This window comes from Hemiscyllium ocellatum, chromosome 51 (assembly GCF_020745735.1).
Source record: "Hemiscyllium ocellatum isolate sHemOce1 chromosome 51, sHemOce1.pat.X.cur, whole genome shotgun sequence".
In the NCBI taxonomy this organism is placed as follows: domain Eukaryota; kingdom Metazoa; phylum Chordata; class Chondrichthyes; order Orectolobiformes; family Hemiscylliidae; genus Hemiscyllium; species Hemiscyllium ocellatum.
Window position 1 is genome coordinate 9485041 of NC_083451.1, and position 6043 is coordinate 9491083.

Genomic DNA, 6043 nt, shown 5'->3' on the forward strand with positions numbered 1-6043 from the left:
GTAGATGTCGTGTAACTTGATAGGGTTCAAAAAAGATTTACAAGGATGTTGCCAGGGTTGGAGGATTTGAGCTATAGGGAGAGGCTGAATAGGCTGGGGTTGGTTTCCTTGGAGCGTCGGAGGCTGAGGGATGACCTTACAGATGTTTACAAAATTTAGTTGGGCATGGATAGGTCAAATAGGCAAAGTCTTTTCCCTGTGGTCGGGGAGTCCTGAACGGGAGGGCATAGGTTTAGGGTGAGAGGGGAAAGATATAAAATAGACCTAAGTGGCAACCTTTTCACACAGAGGATGATGCGTGTCTAGAAGTGACAAAGGTTATACAATTGAAACATTTAAGAGGAATTTGGATGGTCATACAAATAGAAATGGTTTGGCGGCAGGTGGGCCAGGTGAAGCCAGTTGGGACGAGAATGGGTTGGAATATCTGGTCGGCATTGGCGGGTTGTATCAAAGGGTCTTTTTACATGTTGTACATCTCTATGACTTATGGCAGGCTCTGTATGAGACTATTTGCAGTGACTGTATGGTCACTGGGAGGTGAGAGCAGAGTCAGTGCGAGATTATTTGCTGTCATCACGTCGTTGCTGGATGGTCTGGAGATCAGGTCAGAGTCACTGTGAGACTATTTACAATCACGGTATATTTACTGGCGGGTGTGTCGATGAGGCCACGGTCACTGACAGACCGCTTACATTAATGGTACAGTAACTGAGAATGAGAAGCTGAGGCCATACTCACTGTGAGACTGCTTACAGTGATGTCATACTTTCTGGGAGGTGTGCCAATGAGGTCATGCTCAGTGTCAGACTGTTGAGGGTTCCCTTGTGGGGATGAGTCCAGCACATTCAGACTGTGTTTTCATTGGAGAGTTGCAGAATAGCTGGTGCACTGATTGAACATCCAAGGATCCTGTGAGGATGAGAATGGAGTGATGCTGGGAGAATCCAGAACCAGGGGGCACACCTTCAGTGTAAGGAGTCCTCCCATCAAAGATAGGGAAGAGTGAAAATTCATAGAATATTCGAGCGCAGTTCAGGCCCGATATCCCTCGATGTTGTACTGACCTGTGAAACTGGTCCGGAGTCCATTTATCCTACACTATAGTATTTTCATCCATATGCTTATCCAATGACCAGTTAAATGCCCGTAAAATTGGCAAGTCTGCGACTGTTGCAGGAAGTCCACGCCCATGCTACTCCCCGAGTAAAGAAACTACCCCTGACATCTGTCCTATATCTATCATCCCACAGTTTAGAGCTACATCCACTCGTGCTGGCCATCACCTTCTGAGGAGAAAGGCTCTCCCTGTCCATCCTATCTAACCTTCTGATTATCGTATATGTCTCAATTAAGTCAACTCTCAATATTCTTCTCTCTAACAAAAACCACCTCAATTCCACCACCCTTTCCTCATAAGGCCTGCCCTCCATACCTGGCAACATGCCAGCAAATCATTGTAAAATTTCCAAAGCTTCCACATCCTTCCTATAATGCAGTGACCACATTGATCCACAATACTCCCAAATGCGGCCGCACCAGAGTTTCGTACAGCTGCAGCATGACCTTATGGCTCTGAAACTCGATCCCTCTACGAATAAAAACGAACACACCATTTGTCATCTTAACAAACCTATCAATCTGTCTGGCAACTTTCAGGGTCTATGTTCAGGGAGACCGAGATCTCTCTGCTCTTCTACGCTACCAAGAATCTCACCGTTAGCCTAGTAATCTTTATTTCTGTTACTCCTTCCAAAGTGAATCACTTCACACCCCTCCACATTAAACCCCATTTGCCACCTCTCAGCCCAGTTCTGCAGCTTATCTAAGTCTCTCTGTAAACAGAAGGTTCCTACAGGATTGTTCACAACTCCAATAACCTTTGTCTCACCGGCAAATTTACTTACCAATCTATGTGCTCATCAAGGGGATTTATAAAAATGACAAACAGTAAAACAGATCCTTGCAGAACCCCACGAGTGACTCAACTTCAGGATGAAGATTTCCCCTCAACCACCAACTTTTTTCAGCTCGCCAATTTCTGATCCTATCCATTAAACCACCCTCAATCCCATGCCACTGTATTTTGTACAATAGCCTACCGTAGGGAACGTTATCAAACGCCTAACTGAAATCCATATACACCACATTAACCGCTTTACACTCATCCGCCTGTCTGGTCCCCATCTCAAAGAACGCAATAAGATTGTGAGGCATGACCTACCCTTCACAATATGGTGTTGACTATCCCTAAACAACGTATTTCTCTGTCAATTACTTTAAGTCCTATCTCTTCTCCAAAATTTTACTCACAAACGACGTAAAGCTCACTGGTCTTCGATTACCAGGGTTGTCTCAACTCCCCAACTTGAACAAGGGAGCAACATTTGCCATTCTGCAGTCTTCAGACACTATCCCTGTAGACGATGACGACATAAATATCAAAGCCAAGGACTCGGCAGTCTCTTCCCCGGCTTCCCAGAGAATCCTCGGATAAATCACAGCTGGCCCAGAATTATCAATTTTCACACCCTCTAGAATTGCAAACGCATCCTCCTTGTGAACCTCAATCCGGTCTAGTCTAGCCTCAGTATTCTCCTCGACACCATTGTCTTTTACCAGTGTGATTACTGACAAAAAATACTCATTTAGCGCTTCCCTTATCTCCTTGGACTTCACGCACAATTTCCCACTACTATCCTTGATTGCCCCGAATCTTTCTTTTGCCATTCTTTCTTCCTGAGATACCTAAGGAAGCGTTATGATTTTCTTTGATCCTAGCTGTCAACGACTTCTGTTGTTCCTTCCTGGCTCTACTTAGCTCTTTCTTCAGTTCATTCCTGACTAATTTGTCACTCTGAAGTGCCCCAACTGAGCCATAACGTGTCATCCTTACATAAGCCTTCTCCGTGCTGTTGAAAAGTGATTCAACTTCTCTTTTAATCCACGGATCCCTCACTCAACTTCTTCCTCCCTGCCTGACAGGTGCATACTTATCAAGGGCACGCAGTAGCTGTTCCTTCCATAAGCTACACATTTCAATTTAGACCTTCCTCTACAAGTTCCTTTCCCATCCTACGCAGCCTAAATCTTGCCTCATTGCATCATCATTGCCTTTTTACCCAGCAATTACTCTTGCCCTTCCTTATATACCGATCCCTTTCCATTGCTAAACCAAACTCCCAAACAGGGTGACCTCTCCTTTCCTGTTTCGAACCTCAGCCAATACTACCTCAATTCCTTCCCTTGCAGGGTTGTGGGGCTGTGGAATTCTCTTCCCAAGAGAACAGGGGAGAATGGATCACTGAAGGTATTCCCAGCTAAGTGGTTTAGGGGCCATCGGGAAGGTGAAGTTAATGCTGCAATATTTGGAAAGTTAAAGTCACCCCTAACAACTTCACTATTACTCTTGCTCCTATCCACAATCATCTTTGCTGTCCTTTCCTCTACAATTCTCGAACTATTTGGAGGGCGTTAGAAAACTCGCAACAGGGTGACCTCTCCTTTACTGTCTCGAACCACAGCCCAAACTACCTCAATTCCTTCCCTTGCAGGGTTGTGGGGCTGTGGAATTCTCTTCCCAAGAGAGCAGGGGAGAATGGATCACTGACGGTATTACCAACTAAGTGTTTTAGGGGCCATCGTGAAGGTGAAGTTAATGCTGCAATGAAGTGTCCAAAATTTTTTTTTTAAATTATACATAATAAAAATCTGACCTGTGTTGGGATGGACATTGCCCTAAAGGAGCATGTGTCTAACTAGGAACAACGACAGGGCTGGAGTCTTGCCTGGAGGGAAGCCATATGACATGTTCCCAATCTCGGTTTCCTACAGCAAGAAGAGAGGAAGTTTTCTGGAATATCCCAACCCAGGGAAGGACAGATGGGTTATTCTGCGCAGCCTTTGGTATGAGGCAACACAGGGAGATTCAGGCCGCACATTCCCAGAGAGTCTGACCTTTCTCCCTCAGAGGAGAGACTCTCAGCAGCTCACGTACAGCACGCAGGCTGGGATTCAGGGAAGTGAGCTGTTCAGTAGAAAAGCAGAATGATGAGTTCTGCTCATTTTCGAGGTGGGAATTTAATTATTTATCTTTTATTTTTAAGAAGTGTGTTTTATCTGAACTTCTCTTCATGCTCCTGAACAATCTCCCAGTCTGTATTATCTTAGGCACTTTACTTTTGCTGCACCTACACGGCTGGTTTACAAAAAGGAGGTATTTTCCAGAACCTCCCTCTTGCCTCTCCCCTGTGCATAGACAGAATGATATTACAAGTCAGGAGCTGGTGTGGAATGCACTTCCTCACAGCCTGTGGTGGGATAACCATCTGCAGGTTCAAAGGATGCTGGGGAATAATTGTTTCCAAATGTGTCTCTTTGAACAGTCGCTTTAGCAGATCCAAACTCAAGTGCTTCATCAGGAAAGTCACCGAGTCTCCATCTCAGTTCCTGCACATCGACAAAACCGTTTGAGAAATATCCAACACTCTCCAATCGAGAGCCTGCCACATTGCATCTGAGGCTTGGAGGATGGAAAGGTGAGCCAGAGCCACAGCTTTCCAGAAAAATCCCTTGGGATTTCCAGAGCAATGTCTCAGCTCCTCAGTTATTGACTGGACCTCGGCAGTGCCCAGCAGTTTAACTTCTCCAATCATTGGAGCTGCACCATGGGTGGTTTTCTGTCAATTCATCACATTCAAATGATAACCGTGACTGTTAGAATAACCTTGCCCTGTCTGATATGAATACCGTGTGACACAGCCCATTGCGAACAGTAACAAATTGCATGCTCCTCATATTTACAAATGTTTTTATCACTTGGGTAGTCATTTAACGAAAGGGGATTTACTGACAACCTGCTTATTTGAATGAAGAGGAATTGTGGGCTGTGCTGCATTTTTCCCCCCAAGTGTTATTTTATGGTCATATTTTCTGCTCCACCCTCCTTCATCCACTCACCTTCCTTTTACCTTGTCGAACGCCTGTTAGAGTTTGAACATTTGTGCGGTCTGATGGAAGCATGCAGGGCTGAAACATCTCTCCCAGAAGTTGGCAGCACTTTCAGATACAAGTACTAAGACGAGACAGTGAGGTTAGATGAGTGTGTGCAGCAAACAGTGAACTGACACTGTCTCAGCATTCCTACTTAGAAATTATTGTCTATTTGCCAGATCAAGAAAAACTGAGCTCAGATTAGGTCACCATTTTCTGAGCCATTTCTTCAATGTTTATTTTCAAAGAATTTCTGTGGTGTGGAAGCAGGTCATTTGGCCCATTCCTGTTCACACTGACCCTCCGAACATGATCCCACCCAGACCCATTCCCCCTACCATTTCTCAGTAATCCTGATTTCCCGTGGTTAATCCAGCTCGCATCCACATCCCTGGACACTATAGACAATTTAGCATGGCCGATTCACCTAACCTGCACATCTTTGGATTGTGGGAGGAAATCGGAGGACCACACCCCTACTGTGCAAAACCAGGAGTAGGGAAACATTCCATTTCTCATTCTTGTTATCAAAATTCTGTCATTCATATCTGATGGGCCGGGAACTGATAGGCAGACTGGTGTTGGTTTTGCTCAGTACTCCGATGGATTTTCAGGTCATTAAAAGGGAAGATTTACCAGTGCAAGATGTAAAATACAACCCACTGCCCCTGATGTACGTCAATGAGTGGCGATTAAGCCAGAGAGTGATAAGTACAGTGAGCAATTCACGCGTCCTGGAAGCAAGTAACCATGTTAATCCTATTAACATGGATTTTCTTGCAGGAGATATGCTGCACTGTTCAGCACTCATACACTGCGATAGCCCTGACGAATCATGTGAGAAGGATTACTTCAGGAGATTGGTTAAACCAGATCAGTTGTTATTGTGCGATTGTTTTTGGACAGATCGCAGATGTGCAGTGAGTGTGAACTTATCTAAAGTATATATGACGGCACGTAGATCCTATCTTTTTGATATACAAGGCTCCGCTCCTCACTTGTCACTGGTGAAGGATTTGGGACTATGGGTGCTGTAGGAACAATGGACGAA